At 36.1% G+C, this 26,034-nt stretch overlaps 1 protein-coding gene and 1 long non-coding RNA gene across 18 annotated transcripts in view; one reads left to right on the forward strand and one right to left on the reverse strand.

Moving 5' to 3' along the window:
• The window catches only part of ARL15 (ARF like GTPase 15), a 216,847-nt gene that overhangs the window by 89,858 nt on the left and 100,955 nt on the right, over positions 1–26,034 (reverse strand). The window lies entirely within an intron of this gene.
• The window catches only part of LOC308185901, an 87,833-nt gene that overhangs the window by 58,195 nt on the left and 3,604 nt on the right, over positions 1–26,034 (forward strand). The window contains exon 2 of the long non-coding RNA XR_013943814.1: positions 1–26,034. This exon is cut by the window's left edge and continues 32,044 nt beyond it; it is cut by the window's right edge and continues 3,604 nt beyond it. This is a non-coding gene — a long non-coding RNA (uncharacterized lncRNA).

The raw sequence follows: 26,034 nt of genomic DNA on the forward strand, positions 1-26,034 counted from the left end.
AGAGGAGAAAAACATTAGCCTGGATATATCACCAGTATCCTGAGATGTATATTACATTATTATGAAGGATAGTTCTTGACAATGCTAATAGCTAGACTGATATAATCTGTTTCAAGTTCATGTTGATGACTTTAACTGTGATTTTAAAAAGTGTATATATACATGTACACACACACAACTCAGATATGCACACACTTTTTCCAGATGAGTCAATAAATATTTCAGAGTTCATTCTTCTATAGCAGAAATATACTGCCTCATTAAAATTTTGGTTAAATAGAAATATAACTATATAGAAACAAGTTATTTCTAAATATTAGAAAAACATTGGGGAGAAAACGTTATTCTATACAACATTTACTTCTTCATGAAATTGTGATCAAACTGTGGATAAAAACATTCTGTCAGTTCAACAGACAGCACAAGATGGAAAAGTGAAATAACAAAGAAACATGGTCCAAATCTGACAGGATAAGGAAGCCATCTTCAATTTTTCCTCTTTCCAGAGAGCTGGGGAGTTAGAGGATACATTGGCATGACTGGAAGATAAAATCCATTCTTTCTGTGGCTTAAAAACAATAACCATACAACAGAAGATCAGAATCACATCAGTTTGCTGCAAAGTATCTTCTGAGCCACAGTGAAGGAATTTAGCATCCTTTGTAAAATTATCAGAATGATACAACATGTCTGTCATTCACAATGCAGAAGGAGATACCTTTACCCCATCTGAAATTAGCACGAGATTTAAAAGACAAATATAGAACTGTTTTTGTTGTATTAAAAAATACAGTCACTGAAAATACTAGAGCAGGATTCATTCATTTAGGCTAAACCTTTTTCATTACATGAGATATCTGTCTATCACTCTTAAGATATATTATGACAAAAAGATGGTAGAAACAAAGTGGCAAGGAAGTGGGGAATGTAAGCCTGTGATACGACTAAGTGAATGAAAAGGTTTTGGACAAGGCTAAGCTAATAACCCAAGTTACAACTGATGAGGGAGAACTGAGAACAGAACCCTTACTATTTATTCCCTGCAACTAACTGGTCCCAGCAACTACAGTGAAAATTTAAGCCTCCACACAAAACATACTTCCGATTGCATTTTTTCCCCTAATTCTTTCTACTGATGGAAATTTATAGTGTACTGTGTATAGTGGAGAAAAGGAGGCTCAGAGGCAGCCTCACTGCTCTCTGCAACTTCCTGATCACAGACGTGAGGGAACAGCACAAAGCAGCACCGGGGGAGGTTCAGAGTGCATATTGTGAAAAAATTTCTTTACTGTGAGGGTGGTCAAACGCTGGGACAGGCTTCCTAGAGAGGTGCCTGATGCCCCATGCCTGTCTGTGTTCAAGGGGCATTTGGACAATGCCCTCAGTAATATAGTTAATTTTTTGGTTAGCCCTGAACTCATCAGGCGGTTGGACTTTATTCTACCAAGACGACCACCAAGTACACTCCAAAATTAAAGTATTGGGATTAATTTGTTAATTCAGAGAAAAAGCATTTAGATGTGTTCTGTGGCACTCTGCATATCCCTTGTCATAAAGTAATACTCTTCCTGTCATAATTTTGAAAGACTACAAAGCACATACTCTGCAATTTCCCACATTCCCAAACAGTTTTATGTGATATTACAATTAAAAATGAAAAGTGTCAGGCATACCCAACAGATATATTCATCTATTTAGCTATTTTTGCCCAAGCAAGATTTTCTGCAGATTTCTTTTGCTCTAGTTTTAACACTACTTCTCCAGACAGAATGGATTTGCTCAGTCCAGTTCCTTTAAATTCAACAAAATACTTTGTTCCAAAAAAAATTCCCTTAAAGAAATCAGATGCTGAAATCTACTTTTTAGGAATACATTCTCATTGCTGATAACAAGGTTTCCTGGTAATATAAAAATCAAACACTACAGGGTGATGGAAAACTATGTTTATCTCAATATTTCACTCCCTATATAGTTGAATATATTGTGGAAGCAGCACAGGTGTTTTTCCACCAGCAGTTACCATTGATTCTGAACAACTTGTTTGTGTTAGGAAACCTCGTTTCCATGTGAAAACAAAATTTCAGAAGTTTGTCGGCACATCTCTTCTTCCTCTTCCCCCAGTCAGCTTCTTAGCTTTCCACCCCATTTTAAAAAGAAGAGTTTTCAGTTCCCTTTCAAAGCTACTGGGAGTCATTCCTATCTGTATTCTGGAAACACTGAAGAAAAGGCAATAAAAATGTAGCAAAGTATTTTGAGGAACATTTTTTTTTGTCACCTTCCTAATGCTAGACAACTTCTTACAATAAAACTCTAATACTTTTCCTGCTCTAATTTTAAAGTTTATAATTCTCGGGCTTTATAACATTTCTCTTGAGATTCCTTAGTATTTGAGAGAAGAATCCATCAGAATAGTTACAATATCCCATACACGAACATCTTCCTTTTGTTTAATGTCATCAATATTCATTTCAATCACGATACATATCAGAACAGTCCCTTTTCCTTTCTTAATATTCTTCAAATATTTACAGACAGCTGTTTCCTTCTTAGTCTACACGCAGCTAAACTGTATATATTAAGCCCTGTTACTCATTCCTCACAAATTGGTCCCAGCATCCTCTCCAAAGTGGGGTCAATTTCTATGCAAGAATGCAGGCAGTTATCATTCTGGCACCAAGATGTTTGAAAGTGCCTGGGCAAGACATGCAAAGTGATCTTGGGTATTGTTGCTTACAATTATACTTCATCCTCAGGTAGGTCAGAGATCTTTTAGTTCCTGAGTGAGATTTACTGGCAGCTAACTCTAGATTCTGTAATACTTTCTGAAGGCTTCTGTTACATATGCCTTGTACCTCCCAGGTGTTTTAGAACTTTTTAAGGATATTTTCCCAGAAGTTTGTTAGTGATTCATTCACTCATTAGTAGCAACACTATATTTAAAACAACCTAGTAACTCACATCTCCAACTTATAAATTTAGGACTAAAACCCCTAACTCTTTTGGAGAAATATACAATGACACAGGTGATGTTTATATATTTTCATATGCTATTACAAACATTTTTCAACACTGGCTACTTCCAGGAATTTTCTTCAAAACTTGCGACAACTATATTTGTACATTAAAAGCCATACCTATGATTAAAACGTGCATTTTTAAGAGCGTGAAGAGCACTTCCATTGGTCAGATGATAACTAGCCCTGTAATTGATTAAAATATTTAATCAGTATATCTGCAGGTTTTGGAAGCATATTGTGCTTGGGAGCAAATGCTTTCACTAAGAATTAATAGATATATAGAAGTAAGTTACAAGTACTAAAGTATATATGCTATTCCTCACTTCTATATCCTCTCTAAGATGGTCATTTTCTTCCCTTAAGGGTTTATACTTTTTCCTCTCCTGGAGAGCTTTCAACTATGTGACAGTGAAGAAATCAAACACCAAAATAGCAGCAGCTACATATCCTCTGCATGACAGTGTAATTTCTTCTGCCTTAAGGCAGTGTCTAGCACTGAAATCATAGCCTGTTTACTTATAACTGGTGCTATATTACACCAAAGATTTAACTCTTGCGTATATAAAATGTGCACAAGACCAATTTACTCACAGTGGTCCTATTTAGAGTTTAGAGTCCAAGCCAGCATTTCCTTCTACAGCCAAGTCAGTGAAAATATTTGGACAGAACTCTAGCTTTCATACAAAAGTACAGAGGAGATCAAGCGCTAGTGCTACTTGTATTCCTGTAAAGAAGAAACAAGCAAATGTCTATGCATGTCCACTCTTTTTGCTTTAGAAGCTGTTTAGAATGGTCAGAAGTTTAATTATTTTTTTTAAATCACCTTAGAGTGTGTTTTTTTTAATAATATTTATACCTGAAGTCAAAATATCTGATATAGATCTTTCATTGCTTAATTAAAATGCAAACATTTGTATGAAGTTTTGTTAGAAACTGGTATTTCTATGCTGACTTGAATCGGGATGCATGAATTCTGATAACCAGCTGAAATCAAGAGGGTAAAATTTGAACTGAAATGAGCAAAGGAAAACACAACAGACATTTTGACTTCCAAAAGAAGAAGAAAATAAAATGAAGGGAACAATAATATTAATGCAAGCATCATGTAGGTTAGAAAAGCCACCCCATATATGCAGTTCTGTATACATGAGCAGTTTCATCCATGCTGTTTATAGAGTAACTAGATGAAATTACTAGAGACTACCTGTTCACTAACACCAAGTGTAGATGAGTTTCAAATCATAATTCCTTCTGTAGCAGGGAATTAAATTTGTTCATGAGTATTCTGGGGAACTGAGGCCAACTGGTACAAAATGACACATGTCTAGGTTGGTAAACTTCCCTAGTCTGCAAAACAGAGTGGCCTCAGAGAAACTGCCTTTGGGGAATGATCTCTGGAACACTGACTACCAAACAGTGTCCAGGAATTAGCTCACTGGTTTTGGCATCAAGTTAATCAGGACATTTTTCTGTAGAACTTTTAGCTTGGACACAGCTAAGGAAATGCAAAAAGTTTCCAAGTCCAGCCAGCATCCACACAGAGAGAAACTGTAACCCATCAAGCCATCTTCAGCTGGTACAGGGGGAAATAGTTCAATGCCATGTTAATTCAAACCAGGCAAAACTGGAGACCAAAGCTGAGGAAACAGATACTACTTTGTTATTGTGGTAAGAAGGCAGGTAAGGCATAGCATATTAAAAACTGTCCATATCTCTGAGGATAGGAAAAGCACAAATTAGACATGTAGCCGTCGTAAGCCATAGCCAGGAGACAACTACCTGGTTAAAAACTGGTAATTTTCCATCTAAAGCACAGAGACAGAAAAATGACCCTATTCTTGTCATTTGATGTACTAAGATAACATACTTATCCAACTGAAGGGGGAGTTGTGCCATCATCCCCTGTTCCCTCAGCCTGGCAAACAGGTGTCAGGAACAAGCCAAGGACAAGTGATGCCAGATTAACCAGTCAGGAACAATTAGGAAACAAGCATGACCTTCACCATGTGAGCTCCTAGATCTGACCAAACCACAGCCTCAGCGAATGGTGCATCTCAACTCCTTGTGCTAACAGTAACAGGAAATACTCAAAACCATGTCTCAATCATATAAAGTACACGTTTCATGAAAACATATTTTTGCCAGGCACATTTCTCTGTCTTTCTGCATCTAGCTGTGGAATGCTATTTCAGCCACATTCTACAACATTCTTTAAGGTTGCACTATTCTCACATATAATCCAGTTTATGACTGAGCAGAATACACACCAGAGTTTCCAGCCTCTTTTCTACTATACTCTGAAATTCCACTGCTGTAATCTGGGAAATCCCTGCTTTGCCATTGGTTATAATCTATTTTATACACACTAACTTTAAACTCAGTTTCCTTTAGCGTATTTTGTATGTTTGTAAGGCAGATTTCTCTAGATTTTGTTAAAATATAAGAATCTCTTACAGTTGTGTCCTTTTGCTATGACAATTGCTAGAAATTATAGTGTGGAAAAAGCATTCTAACTACCAATACTTATTTATAAATTATTCTATCCAGGTGCTCTGCTATGGCCAGCCACCTTACTACTAGGAGCTAATGCTCATTAATAAACATAAAAACACACACATATATTATAGTATATCTATATCGTATATATATTACAGTAAAATTGTTTATAATAGTTATTTGGAAAATAAAACCCTTATCTTCTGTAGGTCCTAGATGAATAAACGACTTCTGTATATTAAAGTTATCTTGATGCAAACATTGATTTTACGGCATTTTTCCCAGACTAACAATATTAGCAGTTCACGTTTTATTACACCTGAAAATTAGGACCAATTCCTTAGCTGTCAGCTGGGTTCTTTACCCCAGCTCCTATGAATGAGCATTGAGAACTTATTTGCATAGGCCATTTCTACACAGAAATGCAACTTAATAATTTACACCATGATATTACTCTAAATAGATTTAAAAAAAAAAGTTTTCAAAACCAGCTTTCAAAAATCAGAGTCCATTAAAATTGTTCTTACTCCCTAACTCTTGTGGAACAACTTTCTTCTTTGACATCTGCAGTGAATATCAAATCCTGAAAAAAATAAAATAAAATTCCAAAAGTATCTCATCTGGCCACCTCCAATTTAACAAAGTCAGTCTATTTAAGTGAAAGAATGCAACAAGCCTGATCAGACAGACACTATCAAAAAGTGTTCAACTTCAGAGATGCAAGACTAATCTTTTGCTGTCTAGCATGCACCAATTAAGCCCTTATAAAGAAGACATAGCTAGATAAAAAAAAAAATTCCCGCTTCAAATCACCAGGTTGCAGAGAGCAAACAACATATCATCAGGAGTTTCCAGGAAAGATGACCTGCAGTCTTTCCCGTTTGTATTATAATGCTTAGTCTTTCTCAGCCTTACTACTTGATATTTCTGGGAAATATCTAACCCCTTTAGATTCAAAGCATATGAATGTTTTCCATCACAATGACTATTTGGGATTGAGAGTGTTCCACTTTCATTTTAACCATTCTGATCACTGAAATCTGACACCTGAAAACAGCTTATAGCAATTAAAAAAAAAATAAAAATGTTACTCATTTATAAAACTTGGAATGTGTACTTTTATAGAATAAGCAAACTATATAGCAAGAAAAAGAATGAAAATTACCTGAGACCTTAGCTCACAAAGTATTACTATCTATACCTAGAAGGTTAGGCTGATAAAATGAAAATATGATCCGTCTACTGCCTGACTGTTAGAGACTCATCTGAAATCTTAAAGGAAAAGAAGACAAGGGCGTTTTCAGTAACAGAAGACTAATTTTTGTGTGTGTGTTCAAAATATGCTATTTTAATATAAATACACTATTCTAAGATTTTAATTTTTCTTTATGCTAGAAAAGCTGATTTATGTACTTAAACTGTGACTTAAGTATAAAATACAAGTCCCATTCCTCAGGTTTTAATTATTTTATATTGTGTGTTGAAGTACAGGTATGGTGAAACAGAGCCGATGATAAAATTCACATAAATACTAGAATAATAAAACTTTCTATAAGACTACTTTATCAGTGAATCTTCCTTTTGCTGGGTCACAGGACTCAATAATTAACATCAAGGCCCTGACACTGAGTAAAGCCTCAGCTTTCATCTGGTTCAGACGATCTCTTCAAAGCTTCATTACAAGATTTGCTTGCACTAATTAACAGAGATCAGGCTCAATTAGCTATTTGTAGGCTGCCCATCACATCACAAGGCATCTCCGTTTGCAATGATGCTGCATGACAGAAAACTAGATTGATTAATATAACACAAGACTAAGTTTATTCCCTTTACCTCCAGATTTTGGTCACCTCTAGGCAAATATTTTCAAGGCTGCTAAACCCAGTAAAAGCCAAGCAACTTTAAAGCTCTTAAAAAATAGGAAATACTTTTAAAAATTATTTTCTAGTTCTAACGACAAATTAAAAAAAAAAAAAAAAAACTCCTTAGTGTTCTTTTAACTAATGATCAAGCTTCCTACACAGCTACCTTTTCTTTTCCCTTTATTTTTTTTTTTTTTTTACTCCCCTCCAGAAGGCATTTAGGAGAAGTAAATAATAAAATAATTGATGTTTTCACTCCACAATTATCTTGCAACCTCTCTCTAAAACACATCTTCATCTTGAAACCAGGCTGGGCAGCAATAGTGGGCACAGTACCAAACTGCATTCAGACCACAGAAGAGTTTCACTTTGCAAGTGATTGCACTGTAAGTGCTGAGGCAGCGCTGCCATTCATCTGCCAGTTCTATACTTTGCAGAACACTTGTTTCTTTGAATACAGTGTAATCTTCTGTTCTCTATTAATTACAGGCTCAGCAACCAGTAGCAGAAAAAGTCTCTACACAGTATGTAAAAAACTAATGACGTTAATGAATCCACTGGCTCCATCTTTCAGTTGAACCAGGAGATACCTAAATTAATTTGATCTCAATTCTGCACCATGAGAATATGCACAGAAATACAATCCCAAATTATTTTTATTACTATGTATTTTGTGCCAATACATCACAGTGATCACTATTATAGGTATATCCAAAATTTTTTCTTGAAGGCAGACCTGATCTTCCTTCGCCTGGACCTCAACCACATGGAGCTGAGTCATGACTTCAGTCCAAGAGGAGGGTGCCTGCAGTATTGTGCAGAGTGCCAGGACACCCCGAGCTCAGCGTGACACTAACATGACTCTGTAACTTCTGCACCCAGAGTCTGCCTGCACCTCCCTGAAAAGGACTGGAAGGACCTAACTGGCTACCATATGAGAAGTTTGACTGCTTTTTATTTTCTCAGTATTACATCATACTGAAAGGAAGCTATCTCTGTACTTTAAATGCCACCTCGATCTCTCTGAAAATGACCTAAGATACTTCGAGTCACAGTAACCGCATATGCATGGCTTCTGAAAGGAGTAATTTCAATTAAACATGGCACCTTAACAAGCTCTAAAAATAGACCACCAGCTTCATGAGGGTAGGGAAACTAGACTGTTTCTTAATACTCTTTGGAGAGTTTAGTAGCTTACAGTAGCATTTTCTTCACAGTCCACTTTCATAGCTTACTTTTCACAATGATACAGCTGAAGCAAGAAAATACTAATTACAAACACCTGCTTTTACAATAACGAAGATTGCATGACATTTGTAAAGTTCTTTATAAATATGAAGAATTTGTAAGATTCACTAAAGTGTTTGTATTTAGCACATGACAAGCCTGTGCTCTGTAGCTCAGAAACAACTCTGCCCACTCCCTGCTTTGACACAGTGCATCTCCATAAAACCAGTCAAAGCAGCACTGTAACAGGTTCTTGTACAAGGAGGTAGTCAGAAGAAAATAACCAGGCTACTAAGCAAAACTTCTTCTTGGAAAAGTGGTACTACTTTGGTGCTGATGCTGACCTTCACTGAACACAGATTACTCCTCCTGAAAATAAAGAATACCGAGTAAAAAACAATGAAATGGGGATATGATTAATAGGATGAGGGAGAAAAGAGAAGGAATATGAATCTGGGTAAAGAACCACAGGGTCAGAAACACAGCCAGAAAATCCTGCTTCCTGTCTATGTACCATCACACACACACTACTAAATAGAAGTCGGAAGAAAAAGACTATTTTTGAAGGCTTTTTCAATTCAGCTGCACTATGAGTGAAGTCAAAGATACACAGCAATTAAACTATTAGTTTCCTGAAACATTTGTTCTGGGTCTTGATCACTGGACCTAAATCCACCAGTTTTGCATCCTATTCTCACTCTTGCAAGGGAACTGATGCAGAGACACCTTCTCACATCCAGTCAGATGTTTCTCTTCTCATCAGCACCTGGCAGAGCACGGAAGCAAAACAGCTCTATAGCTGCAACAAATGTGATTGACTGATCCCTGCAAAACACACAACTTTTCTCCCCACCATTTTCTACACCCTGAGGCAAAGACTTGTGTATTTTACTTCAGTTTCAGAACCTTTAGAATGTTTCTGAAAACCTTTCTTAAAAAAGCAGATTTCCATTCTGAGTAATGTTAAGAGAACGTAATACTATTGCAATTCAGGTGCAATCTGTACTGCAAGAAGTATTTCATCTTACTCTAAAAATTTCTTGAATGGAGTGCACTCCATTCACCAGCTTGGAACTCATGACTGAGCTTTCATCATTCACATCCATCAGTTCTGCCTTTGTGCTAAATCTTGCTCTTTTGCCCAAAGTCCGCTGTACTCTACATTTCACTGAGGTGATGAGGATTCTGAGGTTTTGGGGTTGCAGAGATGCACGGACTGTTAAATGGTCTTCCTTTTCCCAAATATTTCAATAAGAGAGTTCTTCTAGGTGACCAAAGGGAAACCGATTGTAGATTTTTTTTTCTACTGTAATTAAAATCACTATTAATTACTAGATCACTGGAAGTCTCTGAGAAGGGACACATGAATAGTTTTTCCCTTAAACGGAATTGCTGTAAAACAGTACTCCTGCTAGGTCTCCTCTTGTTTTCCCTTTTATATGATCTGGGAAGAGCTGATTAGCTGATCAGTCCTCAAGCATTCTCTTAATCCTCTAAAGTCTCCTATGCTTTTCAAATCCTCTCTCCTTTACGAGCTGTCTTGTCCTCCTTCTGTGCCAAGCTAGTAGGCAGTTTCCTTCAAGACACCATTATGTTAAACAATCATTATTGGGATGACAATGGTATTTTTCCTGTCAATAGTTGAGTTTCCAGTGGCTTTAAAGAAAAAAAAAACATATGCAAAACAAACAAATAACCCAATACCCACCCCAGCCGCCCCCAAAAAAACACCACTAAATACTTTCTTGGAAGCATTACGGTGATATTACTTGGTTGAATGCAACACGATTTGAAAATATTGGGAAAATTAAGATAGTTAAGTTTACTGTAAGCAGTAACCGCTGCAAATAAAGTGAAAAAAAAATACAATACTGATTCTCGGAGATAAATGAGGTCTGGGATTTCTCTGATGACTTCTGAGCTATCCCCTCGTTAGTGACCTCTCCCTCACTCAGAAAGGAAAGCAGACAAGATCAAAAGCAAGATGAATCAGTATGAGACTGAAGTGATTCGGCCCCTGACGTTTTTGGCTCAACTATACAACCCTGCACTGCAACCCATTAAATGCTTGGCCTGTATGCAAGGAAGAGGCAGGAACACAGGATTTCTTCTCAAAGTTAATTTGTACCCAACCACTTAATGCATCTATGTATGTCAGTCACTTCCTGTCATGTCTTGAATAAGATGAAGATGCTTTCAGAAAAGCAGACCCTTTCTAGTACAGCAGTAGAGGATGTCAATGTCAAAGGTGGTCAATGTTTCCATATTAAACAATACCTTTTCTCATATGAAGTAGAAGTTCTCTAAGAGTAGTATATAGACCAGACCTGAAGAGCAACATGAAAACATACATTGAAGTCTTGCTGTTCATAAAAGCATAGATTTTTACAGGGCATGAAAAGTCATGCTGGACATAACAAGCTTAGGCCTCCATTATAATCTCTATTTCTTTTACCCCTACGTATAGGAGGACAGATTTTTCATACCATGTTATTTATATATATTTCAATCCTTCTGCCACTTCTTCACTTGTCTTGAAGGATGCTGTTATCTAAACATCTGGATCTGTTCTTTTCTCTATAATCTAATGAGCAATATTTTATGGGCTGTATATTCATATAGAAATATTGCATATGTCTGCAGTTACATACACTATATTGAAGATAAGAGAGAAAAGGATACAGCTTATTTTCTTTATACCTGATTGTGTTTTTATGTTTCTCATGATGAAGAACAGGACCAGTAAAGTCAACACACACTGAAAAGGCCTGTTTAAAAACTACTCACCTCATGATCTAAACTACTTGCAATAACAGATTATCTGATTAAAGGCTCCTCTTACATAAGTAGATAAATTTATCTTGCCTACAGGCATAAATGAGAGCACATCTGCAAACTTACAATAATGTTTATCTATTGGTCTCTTTCGCAGCTCAATAACATACACTAAAGAAGCATTTTAATAAATTCATCTGCCTTTTGTACTTCAGGGGAAGGGAGGAGAAAAGGAGAAAATGCAGACATCTCCAGTTTTCGTGTAAGCCAACAATTTAAAAGGGGTCTATTACAGTACACTTGGCTCCTGACGGAACTACTCGAGAACCTGTCATATGGCATGCCAAGTTCTTTTAAACTCTCTGAACAGGTTTATTATTACTACTCTACAAAGTCTGCAACAAGTCTTGGCAAACCTACCACTCAACATGAGGAACACTAGACCAGATGTGCTTAGAATCCAAAAGAGCAAAGTTGCCATTTTCCATTTACAAGTCACCTTTAATCTTTTCAACTAACCTTTCAAATTGTAGTTAATCCAGGGTCCTGTCTACTCTAGCAAGATAGATAGATGGAAATGTAATGAGAGAGTTCAGTTGTCAGACTAGCTCTTCTTTGGCCAAAACACTTTTCTATTATGTTAATTAGTCTTTTCGTAAATGTAACAGGAGAAACAAAAATAACTAAATGCTTCTGGGCAGGAAAAGGACAGTATACAGATACACCGTATTTCAGTTGATATTCACTGCAGCACTGCCTGTAGGATGTATGCAAGCATGCATGCACACATCCAGGTTAATTTTGAATCACCTCTCCCCTCTCCTCTCCCAGTTTTCATCTGCCCACCAGAAAACATCTGGAATGACAAAACTGCTATGTTACAATTGGCCAAGATGTCACTGATATTGATGAAACGATCGGTGACAGAGTTTAAAATTGCTACAATCCTTAATTTTCAGAAGGTCATGTAATGTAGTAATGTAGTAACATTTATTAAACTCCATTTGTACTTTATAAGAGTTTATGACTTCCAGAACTGAGACAAAAACAGTTTAAGAAAGAAAATTAAAAGCCAAGATTCTGAAGCATAATTCTGTGGCAAACAATGACAGCCCTAATAAACTCCGGATACAAGTAATCAGAGCATAAAAGGTTCTTCATAAAAGCCATGTTATGTCAATAGCTTGTGGAGGCTGAAAGCTTCTTAGAGACTTATAAATTCAGCTAAGAAATGAGTAATGAAAAATATTACAGTATTTCACAAAGCTCAAGCAACAGTGTATATTTTAAGATTCACATAGCATCTGACTAAAATGAAAAAATGTACTTTCTCACCTGAAATTCTTACAAAGATGCTATTCTCTTAGTAACTGAAGTAATCTAATAACGTATCTTATTAAATTGTTATAAACAAGAGGTAGAATACTATGCTGAACATAGATTAACAAGAGTGAATAAATCTGTAAAATATGTTGCCTGAAGGAGTATCACAAATTATAATGAGATTTGGTAGTTTTTATGTTTTGTTTTTAAAGTAAGGAGAAAAATTACACCCATTGTTTTACTAATGACTAAGGGAAGGCAAAACACAAAGAATCAATGACGAAAAAATGTGCTGAAAATTCTGAGATCATCAGAAGACCTACAAAATCTCTATGTTTTCAACAATACGTATTTACTCTATTTAAGAAAACTTACATTACAAGGAGTAATTGTTGAAGTAAGTTTGGGTTTCCCAACGTGGGCAGAGAGTGGAGCAAATTTCTGGTTGGTTATGGAATACTGAGATTCCATAGTTGTTTTCACATGCAAGAAACTGTGTGTTCATCAAGAAGAAAGTCTTCAGAAAACATGCTTCCCCATATTTTGCATGCAACTAGTTTTGAATTAGACAAGTAAACATTAAGTGACCCAAGACAGGGAGAGAGAGAGAGAGAGAAAGAGAGAGAGAAAGGTGATTTGTGTACTTCAGGAAACAGTATGATCGGTTCCCAAAAGCAGCTAAACTCACACCACCACAGACCTTTGATTTTGGGGGTTAGTTTGTTTTGAAAGAGCAGAGATCCTAATACAGTAGCTGCAGCACGGTTCAGCAAGCACAGAAGTTCAAGTAGCATGGATCACTGTTGATCCATGATCGACCCTAGCAACTCTAGGCAATTCACCAACAATCAACCCACTTTCCTTAAGAAACCTCCCAACTTTCTGCCAGGGTTTGTGTGAGGGTACTCACATATCCATGAGACCATATCCACACAGCCACTAACTTTGATAACTACAGCAGTATAACATCTTGGAACACTGCTAACCATTTAGATCATGTGTTGGTCAGAGAGACAAGATGAAATCTTAAATTTTAAACATCAAAGTCTAGAAACTAGGAGCATGCAGCATCTTTCTACCATTCCAGCAATGATGGGTTCTAACAGGATGGTAGGTAGTAAGGACTGTTTGCTGCATTACTGTGTCTCCCACTGTAACCTTATTTCAGCACATTATATTGGAGTTCTATGTCATCCCTTGTATAAACCAAAATAAGTTGCTCAAATCTGAATGACCTGATGGAAATAAGCATCATAGAGTTGGTGCTCTCAACAGCTTATGTACACCTATTCTCATCTTAATGAGAAAGATCAGCAGTTGGAGAGGTCATGACTGAGACCTCCCAGGATGATGAAGAGCTACTAATCATGCCACAAGTTATGCAACTGCTAGGGGGGAGTTCAAAAACAAAAGCAGATTGCTACAAAGACAGGCCTATGTACAACAGATAGATATCTATATAACTGTAGGGATAAATACTTACCTGTATACACAGGAACATCAGACAGAGCCAGACACCCTTCTCCTCAGGGAAAACTCAGAGCCATGAGACACTGCATTTTGGTCTAATGACCACCACACACCTCAAAGATCAATATATACCTCACAGATCAATGAAAGCCAGATTATCCATGTTAATATTCTGATAACTTTGTGTCTATGGGGTGAAAGGAAAGGCATAGAGGAAACAAATGGAATATTTCTATGGATTGCTGTTTCCTTTGAAAACAGAATTTGTTGATAGCAAACTCCTTGGACAGAACACTTTTTAAAACAGGATTTTTTCCAGGTAATGCAATAATACAAATCAAGAAATAACTTTCTGAGAACAGCTGAAGCACAAATACCCAGTGCAACAGACAATGTATAATGGGGTTGTTTCTTGTGATGATGTGAGGAAATACTCCAAATGACACAAATGTCCTCCTACAACTCTTTCTGAACTTAATGCCAGGACGTTTGGTTACTGCTTGTCAAGTTAAATTCATTTTCTCCTTTCAACAAGCAGCTCATACAAAAAATATCCTTATTAATTAATGTTATTATTCCATAGCAACTTCCTTTACATTGCCACAACAAAGATCTGTCCCATTCTAATGAGATTACATAAAATATGCATCCTCCTTAGTTGTATAACACCACTTAAGATGGTCTTTACATAAGCTTCTTTTACCAATGCTTTTTTTTTCCTAAATATGCATGCCTTCTCGACAATTAAAAATCCGAAGATGGTTTCTTCAGTTTATAAAAGTTGTTTTTATGGTCTTGCTGCTCCTTAACTCCTTAAAGAACTTATTAGCATTATTCAAAAAGATATAGTTGATAAAGAACATTTAACTGTTTAACAATACTCAACAGACAGTTGATTATAGAAAGACATGTCAGTGCACATATGGCAGGCGGATAAATTATGCACATCTGGATTACTTTTGGCAAGAAACACAGCTAAGTGTCTAAAGCCAAGTTTAGCAATCTGTCACTATCAATATGTGCATTTATTTAAAAGACGTCAAGGATTCAAAGTCATATTTTCTATTTCTTCATAAATGTTCCAGCGCTTCATGAGACAGCAAAGCAGGTGACAAAACACATTGCTTAAATTGCCACAGGCTGTATAAACAGGGATAATTTTGAACTCACCATGCATATAAGAGTAGCCAAATTTTTCAAGTCAACTCTATTTTTCATTAGTTTATACTAAAATCTAGTATACCGACAAGGCCAGCTTCAAAACTTAACTACAAGTTGTTAAAACAACGTGGTAATTCCAAGAAAACAAAACAAAATGAAATCATCAGAAAAGTTGCAATTACAACCTAATTTGTTTACTGTAGTTGTTTATTTTTAGTGATAGTTTAATGAGAAACTATACGACCTCATATCTAACTTTTTAGGCCAAAACAAAACAACAGATTAGTGCCTGACACGGCTTACACTATCTTAAAAGGTAAGCATAAAGCTGTCAGTTGAGAAGTCATGCTTGCTCTGAATTTAAATCTAATACAAGTAAACAACAGACTATATCTAGTCTATAGATATATAGACTATATACAGACTATATCTATAGGTATGGATAGACATAGCCAACACCAACTTTTATAAAATTGAACCAAGTGATTAAAAAGCCAGAGCTATTTTTCTCAAAACAACAGTATGACCAAAAAGACCTTTATAAATCCCTAAGTATTGAAAAAAAAAAAAAAGATTTTGTGGCAGAAAGACTATTTGCTTTTTTTTTTTTTTAGATATTAAAATTATTCAACTCATACTGAAAATGGAGGGGGTCAGGGGAAGCAGAGGGACAGCATTAGCATTGCCTATCATTTAATGAAATCTACAAAAAGAATTTGTTAGAATGCCAAAAATTCCTGTTGCTTAAGAGAAGGTGAAAACCCCTTTGGCTTATGGTGCTGTTTCTTTGCTATAGGAAATTCCATTCAGGTTTAACTGAATGATCATACTAAACTCATTCACGCTCCTCTTGTGATTTACATTTCCAAGGAGAAGAAAACTTCATTCTCTTATTCTGTTTCATTTACACTAGCTAGATATACAGAGAGAAAACATTATGCCCCTGTAAGTACTTCTAAGCCTAAAATAAAAATCCCAACTTCATAAAAAAGTCATTGTGTTTTGTACGCATCATACAGTGAGAACACTCGTTCTCACACCCTTGTATTTTTATATGAATTCATGAAATATAGAAAGGTTTTGATTTACAGTTGTTAATAGATCCTTATTTATATTCATAAGAAATGGAAACTACTTGAAATAGATTACAGTATTTATTTCAAGTGTTTAATCCAAGTTACTTTAATATTTACCATACTGAAATTAAACAATTCTGTAATACATTTTAGAACCCTTTTCCATTTGCATCTGTTTTATAAAAGCAGTCACCACTTACATTTTATTTCACACACACACAAACATACAAGTAAATAACCAGCCACAATGTTCTAGATTTTAAAATAAGGAATTAATTCACCATCTTACTGAACACTAAATCCGCAGCTATGAGTGAGTTTTAACCCATCTGGTCAAACATGAAAGAGAAAAGATGGAAGAAGCAAGCAAAGAGACAGCAGAATTATTTTCCATCCTGATGGGCAATCTTCTCTGTTACAAGAAAAAGTACCGCCCTGCAGCAATCAGGAAAACAGAAGTTGCACTGGACAAACACACTAGGCTGAAGGAATTCAAAGTAGTCTTCTCTAGACATTTACTTAGGATGGCTTTTTGTTTGTTCATTTGTATTTTCCTGCTGGTTCATTTCTTAGTGGATCACTGTAAACAATTCTCGTAGCCCTACAATTTTCACTCTTCTTTATGAACACTTAGTATACATGCAAAATTCGGTACATACACTTCCTACCAAAGAAGACAAATTCTCCTGACAGGTATGCATACAAACATATTTGAAGCAGTTTATTAAACTCAGTAAAAAGAAATCTCTTAAAAATGAGAAGTGGAATCTGTTGCTTACCAGCACAAAATTCTTAAACAGTTCTGGAAAGGGTTAAACAACAAGCTTAACAGTGCCAAAGGCTAGGTATAATACAAACTGACAATACAGCATACACTTTCTATTGGACACGACATGAATTGTCTTTCAGAGCTAAGATGAGTAGACAGGGAACTTGATAACTGCAGTGGTATGGTATTTCACTTTAAAATGTTTTCAGTAGATTCGTTATAGTTTTCATTGTGTAACAGTGGTTTTTTATTGCATAAATACATTCGGAGTCAATTGACTTTACACTGGTGTCCAGATACATTTCAATGTTCAAGACGAACATTAAACTCTCCACCAGCAGAGGGGGACCTCTATTGTGATATCTTTCTTTCAACCCACTCGAAGGAAACTCTTCTAAACCCATTAGTTAACTTCAATGCATTCTTCTTACAAACCTCATATATAGGACTAAGCAAATACGTCTATTTCCCACAGACATTAAAGATGGAAAACTTAAATTGGCCGACTGTTCATTTTGCTTTGATCACATCAAGATCACACCACAAGGCAGCATTTCTAAAGCTGCTTCCAGAAGTCCGACGTATACCTGCAAAACTGTATGTTAAGGGAACGGTGCATACATAGATTTTTCTTCACCATTAATTTAAATGACCTCTTATCAGTTTATATAATCCATTTCACCATCACAGTCTTTGGAGCTTTGTTTGTCTATCACAGAGATCAATGTGTTTTTTTTTTCCAGCTGCACTTAGGTCTCCAAGTACTCAAAACTACAGATTGCCATTACAACCCTAGAGCATTTACAAGACTTTTCTCTATGGACGTAAAATGAAGAGCAGAAATACCTGACTTCCACAAAGCTAGCTGAGGACCTGTGCAGCAAGTCCACAGCAAAGACAAGAAATAAACCCATATTTTCCAACATCTAAATAACTGTAATTACTTCTTCAACTGTAAGTATCATTTATTTCCAACCCTATCCTCCCTCCTCCCCTCCCTTGGATTAAAGCAGGCTGTATGTGTCGTCAAATGAAGTAACTGATAATTAGCTTTTAAGATGGAAAAGAATCATACTGTGGTATATTAATTGACAAAGACCTAACTTCTTTCTGTAGACAGCAATTGAAATATTGGATAGTAGTCTTCAATGATTTCGCTTGATGGTCATCAAGTTTGAAACTTTAGGTATAAAAGCAGCTTACGATCTTAAATATTTTAACTACACAGATTTTCTTTCATTCATTTTGTGAGATGTCACCCACAAAAGTGCTCTAGATCAGTGTTTATCACAAAACAGTAGGAACAGATATAAAACAAGAAATACAGATCCAGTATAATTAAAGATGAATACATTTTTAAAGCGTTTTTTTTTTTTTTTTAATGGAGCTAAGATTAAAAGCATCCTTAAACACCCAACCCAAGTAAAGCTTGCTATTTTGAGAGGTAAACATTATAACCAGTAAAATGCTTTTCTTGATGCAGAATGAGTGCCATGTTAAAAAAAAAAAAATAAAAAAAAGCCCAAATCTTGGACTAACTTTGCCAAAATATAAGCAGAATGTTTAACAGTGCCATTGTGTTGCGCTCAAACAAAACTTTGATCATAAATTCCTTTTCAAAGACCAAAATGAACGACAATAGAAAGCAGGTTTCTATGGTAGGGCAGCTCTGTTAAAGCTTTCAATAACCATGTCAGCTCCCAGGGGCTTTAATTTGCTTCTGTGATGGCCTTTGTTTTTATCTTTAAAGAATTCAGTAACTACATGACACACATGTACTTTTTTTTTTTTCCCCCAGTATTCTTTGGTAAAATTTTAATTGCTCTCAGGCAGACATTTGTGAGGGGCAATGATCACTGGAGCAGATTTGCAAGCACCGAAGACAGGTGAGGCTCTGGGCATCTGACAAGTAGCAAACACTGAATTTAAATTCTTTTTGGGGAGCAAACAGGCAAGTACAACTCTCATTTTTTGCTTTTTAGCATTCTACTTCCCCACTCAATGCTGGGTGACATCAGCTGGCACACCCTGTCTGTAAGCACTCCTTTCGCTGCGGAACAAGTTTCATGGACAAAAAAGAAAAGGAATTTTCTAGGACTCTAGTTTGCTTTTCTTCTCTTCATCTCTTCTCCCTTATTGTTTGCCTGTAAAATTTAAGATGAAATATGCAGGTCTGCAAAGACAAGCAGCAGATTATTACTGCATGACAAAAACAAACCTTGTCTTTTCTAACAATAGCCTGCCAGCCTCCGAGACGGAGTACAAGAAACATGTGGCTTGGCCCTTCCAAGCCAAAACTTCAGATACTATGTGTAAATAATGTTTCCCTAGTACTATGAAATACTAAAGAGCTGATATAGCCCTAAAATATTGTACCATAGCACAGCAAAAGTTTGCAAGATGCAAAACGTGCTTGCAGCACAGAATTTAAAGGAGAAATAGAATGGGGTTGTTGGAAGGTTTCTGGTACTGACCCACAACTAAAAGACAAAATAATGTGAACCGAAGCTCTATGTTGAAAATTATTCCTGGCACCTCAAAGCTCCTGAACAGGAAGACTATGATGGTGGTATGTATAACTCTTCCCTTCTCATTATTACGGTGATGAGTAACTGTTTGCATCTGTCCCAGCAACAAAACCTGCAGATAAGAAAACATTTCTCTATTTCCAACCACCGCACAAAGCAGCCATCTAAGCAGTCTCAAGATGCAACAGAGAACAGTTTGATAGAGGTTGTGAGACTGATGATCCAGCCTAGATCTGTCTCTGTTGTACAGGGAGGGCAGTTGTCCAGAATGCAGTCAGCTGAAAAATGCTAAATTTGTGGAATCCTGTGGTGTTTTGCAGGATTTCTGGCAGAGTTTTCCTGCATTTCTATAGAACTACATCGATTTCTTGCTGAGCCTTTTGTGGAGCTCAAGCTGCAAATTCCTTTAATAGGTACAGGACTGCCACACTTTTCAGCAGTAGTACTTTATAACAATCTTCACAAAACTCCTATAAACTTGAATTCTGAAGAGCCTCATTGGTTTAAATTGAGAAAGAAATTACCGATGAAGCAACAATTAAGGTCTAATAAAAGAATGGGGAATCAGATTTAAAGCTTTTTTTTCATCTCTGCAAAAATGCAGAATTGTATCAAAGCTTGCAAACAATTCCACTATGCAAACTAGCCAAGATCACTTTTAATACAAACTTAATGAATATTTATCTCTTAGCACTTAGGTTCAAAATATTAACACATACTCTGAATGTTATGTCAACATCTATATTCTGACTTAAGTCTGAATTATACTTCTAAAGAGAAACATTTTTGCATAAAAAAAGATTAATTAAAATTCTATTAGGAGAATGCAATCAAGAAAAAGAAATTTAAAGCAACGGAAATAATCTAAACAGTAAAAGAATTTTAATCCTGCAAGATAGAAAAAATTATGGTCTTCAGTGGGTATACTAACAAAATAACCGCTTCAGAATGGGCTCTTAACATACTTAAAAATATACCTTATAGCAATACTATTTCTGCATTACTTAACACCATATGTGGATTAACATAAAATATTATGAATATTAAGAGAACAAAGTAGTATATTACCCTGACATCTCAGTGCAAGAAGTTTTTAGGGTTTAAATTAGTTTTTTTAAGAATGCTCATACTTCCTCACTGAGTTACAGGGGAAGAACAATCACACAAAGACAATGTTAAATCACCATGAATCTCAAAATCACACAAATCTGAGAAAGACTCAGCTGTTTCTGGATCAGACAGCCAGAGAAAGATAATAATAAAACTCATGCTACTTATGGAAATGGATGCAGGATGCAGAACATATATACATGTATATGTGCATACATATATATTTATAGCAAATAACTAAGAATTAATGTATATTATCTATATATTAGATAGCTCTGGAATGCCATTTCAGAACTTGAAGTGCTGTATTTATTTCCAATTATCATAATATAAGAGAACGCGAACTGAACGCAAACTCTCTATAGGTACCTTAAAGGAGGCTGTAGCGAGGTGGGGGTTGGTCTGTTCTCCCACGTGCCTGGTGACAGGATGCGGGGGAATGGGCTAAAGTTGCACCAGGGGAGGTTTAGGTTGGATATTAGGAAGAACTTCTTTACTGAAAGGGTTGTTAGGCATTGGAATGGGCTGCCCAGGGAGGTGGTTGAGTCACCATCCCTGGAGGTCTTTAAAAGACGTTTAGATGTAGCCCTTAGTGATATGGTTTAGTGGAGGACTTGTTAGTGTTAGGTCAGAGGTTGGACTGGGTGATCTTGGAGGTCTCTTCCAACCTAGACGATTCTGTGATTCTGTGATATCAAAGTCTTTTTCAAAGGGTCAAAAAAGGTTTGGAATTACACAATGCTCAAGTGTCAAAGCAACTCCACCCCTTTAAAATAATTTGCAGCTATTGTTGTGAAACAGGTTACAAACTGACAGGTTATATATCTTCAAAATGTAATTCTAATCTTAATTCAAAAATCAAAATTATTTTCCAGTCACACCAAACTAATGTTGTCCATGGGCAGCTTTGACACATTCTAGCATTTGACATATTTTAGTCACCTCATAACATAGTCAGTCCCTGAATGATAATCCTGAGCAGTGTAAATCATCCTTCTTTCACTGTGTGATCACAATGCTCAGATAACACGTATTCTGAAGAATTTTTAACTGTTTGCAGACTCTAAAGATACTTAAAATTGTACTTTTCAGAATACAGAGGTTGAAATAATTGTGAAGGCCAAGAACTAGAAAACTGCCATCCTAGTTTACTGATAAAATGATTTGTGTAACTTCTCCAGTCAGCTAAGTCAATACCACAACACAGTAGCAGTAACGTATGTACAAGAGCAGGATGCCTAATGACCACAATTGTTAGGATTGGTATCACACTTCTTTAAATTGAGTATGGCAGGGTCTATGCATATAAAAGCACTGTAAGGTTGACTGAATCAGAGGCATCTTGGAAAAGGAGAAAAATGGAAATACTCAGTGAGAAAGCTGATAACACCAGTTGGGAGACAACAGCCTTTTTTCCTCTTCTGTTAAGCTCTAATTCCTGCTTTAAATTCACACTCTCATTGGAATCACCAATAATTAGATGGCCATTATCTTTGAGGTTGTAGATGATAGTCTGCCTATTCTTAAATCCTGTACACTGAATATGAGACTCTTTCTTTATCTCAAAGGTGACCAGCAAATACATCAAAAGACTGGTATGTTCTAATACTACAACGGTAGCTATTTCAGTTAAAGACACAAGTACTGGGAGCAAGACACATGAAAAGATCCAGACAGCCTTCTGCCTAAAAACCAGGAAGCGTCAGTGCCCAGATGTAACTCCAGCTGTCTGTTGGATGACAGTTTATTATCAAGGCATCTTTTAAATTTAGTTTCTATGTGTTCGAGAACAAAAGAGTGGAAAGAACATGAGTTTGAACTTTCCTGAGAAAGACAGTTGTACAAAACTATGTTGTATTCAATGAGCTAGATTTCTAGTCTCCCTTCAGTCATGGTTCTTTCTAGGACATAGTTCAGTTCCTCCTCCTACTACTTAACTAGTACCTGTAATGGTACTACTGTTGTCGAAGACAACTCCATTCTATGGCACTGTCCTTAGCTCTCCAGTCTGCACCCCTGCATGGTGCCCCACTGTCAGACACACTAGACTTTTAAATGGATTTATGGCTAGGTTCCACCAAAAATGAAGATGTCACTTTGCTGACCTACCCTTTGAACATAGATTACAATTGGAGCATCCAAACTCCTGCACGTTGGCCAGAGACTTGATGATCTGCTGCTTTCTGTATCCAGAAAAACATCAGCCAAATCCCAGGCCTTATTGCCCACAAGAGCGGACTCTATAAGCTCTCACCCAGTTTGGACACTAGCAGCCATCTTCCTAACTCAATTGCATTGTCAATTAAACAACAACAAACTAACATGTACCAAAACAAAAACTTAATTCAAGTTTCCTAATTTCAAAACAGGCAGTTTGTCAGTCAATAAACATTCCTTCTACACTACCAGTAAGTGAAAGTTGACTAACACAGGCACAAGACTTTTTATATGCCTGGAGAGTTTGGAGAGGGTTTGGAAGGAACGCGCTTGCCAGAAACTGCTGGCAAGCACAACCCCTATAACAGCAGGCAATGGGATATCTAAGCATACATTTTTGCTTCCTTTCCCAGACATAGTATTACCACCCCCACCTTCTTATTTGTGCAGGGGAAGGGTGGCATTATTGAATTCATTTTCTTATTTAAGCAAGAATTTTTTCCTATTGCACAGAAAGAATGATTTCCAAAAGGCCAGATACATCTGGGGAGCGTTTTAAGCCCATTTTACAGTTACTGAAATCTGAATTGTCAGAGTCCATTGGCATAGCAAGACATTTATTTTTATGTAAGGTATTAGCTACTGCGTTCCCAGTTTAGAACATTTTTAGAGGTATATTTCTCAAATATAGCCTGCAGACACAAAATATTACTTAAGAGAATTGCAAAAAGACACACCCATTTTCTTTAGTAAAAGAGCACCTGCCAATAATTTTATATTTTGTTTCTCCTATTTTGCTAAACATTACTGGTTGCATCCTGTCCGTGATGTGGATTGAATTATAATGTTACACCATTAGGGGTTTTATAGCAGGTAACTTACAGGAATGATATCTTAACCTGAAGCAGAGTATAAAGTTTTGCTGCAGGTTATATATCACAACAGACAGATAAACAGTAAAATCTTTTAAGTTGCAGTTTAATACCTATATAAAAAGTTAAACATCCCTATCTTAAAATAAATGCTTTATTAAAGAGGCAATTATGAAGTGGAAGTATAGTTTTCCAAAAGCCTGTATTTGGCAGTAACCCCCCATTTTTGAAGTCGTCTCCTGAACAAACCACCAACATTACCATCACAAAAGTTTTTAATGTTTTTTTTTCATAAAATACATAGAAAGTTTATGTAAAAACAACTTACATGGCAGCAAACTTTTTGTATTTTTTTTTGTGTCTGTTTTATTGCTGGTGGTGGTGGTTTTTATTTGGTTGGTTGGTTTTAAACAGAATGTCCAGAAACCAAGCTGCAAAATCTACTCACGATTTAAAGGCAGCCAACAAGAATAAGTGAAAATTTATCATGTTCTTCAGATGGTTAAGTAAAGCTTGCCCTTTCACTGCCTGTGATTGGCAGGGTCTTGGCTGACTTATTTATAGGCCAATTTTGAAATGGTGTTCCAATGTCTTGCTTCCTAAACAAACACCTTCAAAAATTAATCCAGTGAGATGGCATTAGTCTCTACTCACTGACCAAACACTTTGTAATAAGCAGATTGGCAGAGATGACTTAATTCAGACACACTGAGTAACTGAATAATTAAATCAAACAGAAGAGCTAATAAAGAGTGCGTACAGACTGCACAGACAATGTTATTTAGGCAATGGATAAAGTCAATGGAAAGAGAATAGTTGCAAAGCTTAAGTGTATTTTGATTCAGCATTCTGATTTATTTAGCATTTTCCCATCATTTTATGCCCTAATAAGTTTCCATTGACTAACATGACCTAAAGCTACAGAAAAAGCTAGTCAAGTGCAGAGTTTCTTAGACTGCATCTCTACCAAGTTGCTGCAACTAAACATATGTTAAAATAACCTGTAAAATGAAAATATACCTGGGTGAAATTCTTCCAGTCTAGTTTGCAGAAATCCCTAAGCACCTTTGGACACTGCACTGCTTGGAAATGAATTATTTCAATATCAAAATTCTCATCTTGAGCAAATTTTACAATGTGGTAAAAACAGGACTGACATTGAGAAAGTCACTGTGAAATGCAGCATTGTATATAAAAAAATGTACTTTGTTTCCCATATTCAACTTCAGTTTATAAGGATGTAAAAGTACACCATATGTTCACTGCCAACAAAAAAAGGACTAAGATAAACTAAAATAATCTGGCACCATGTATTAATCCAATGCAAGTAAAAAACAAAAGCTAGTGTTCAGCATGATTAGCCTGACATCCTATTGTTTTCTGTTACTTTTAACCAAGACACCCCCTTAACATCAGAATCATCTGAATGATCAAGGGGAGCACAGTTCCTAAAGTCAGATAATAAAAATTCTCTTAATTATGGTCAGCTGTTTTCAAACATAAAATTTTGTATATTTACTAGCTGTAATAAGATTCAACAAGATCGAGACAACAAAAACCGTCCCTGCAGCACAACCTAAAAGTTAACACAGTTGTATGCCAATTGTGGAAAACTGATTTTTGACAGCCAGCAGGAGTAAGAATCAATTAGCGAAACTTCTGGTAGCAGACAGAGAAAAAGTACCTTACCACTAAGACCACCCATTTGTTTTATTATCCACTGCTTCAATGCACAATGATAATATAACTAAAAGGCTGAATTTTGATTTTTACTAAAGCCAGACAGATGAGAAAACGAAAACAAGAGTTTGCTATGAGTTAAAGACTGTCAATAGAACAGTGTGAAAGGACATTCTGCCTGATAGCTGTACCCTTCAAATCACAGAGATCCAGGCCATTGCCAATTAGCAATAAGCAAATAAAACAAAAGGGCAAACACAAATTCAGAAATACGTAGTTCCAACTTTTTATTTTTGAAATTGCAAAGCAGCCATAAAACATTTGCAAATATTAGCCAAAGAAGATGAAAGATATTAGCCTGTCTTTAAGACAGGCTGTCAAGTCCAATTCAAGTGTCAAAAAGCACCATTTACCACTAGGAGAAAAAATTCTTTGGAACATAAAGACAACAGGTTCTTTTGGTCCCTGCAACATTAAACGTAAATTAAAGATAAAATTATATTCATTTGGT

The sequence above is a fragment of the Anser brachyrhynchus genome, assembly GCF_964034855.1.
Source record: "Anser brachyrhynchus genome assembly, chromosome: Z".
In the NCBI taxonomy this organism is placed as follows: Eukaryota; Metazoa; Chordata; class Aves; order Anseriformes; family Anatidae; genus Anser; species Anser brachyrhynchus.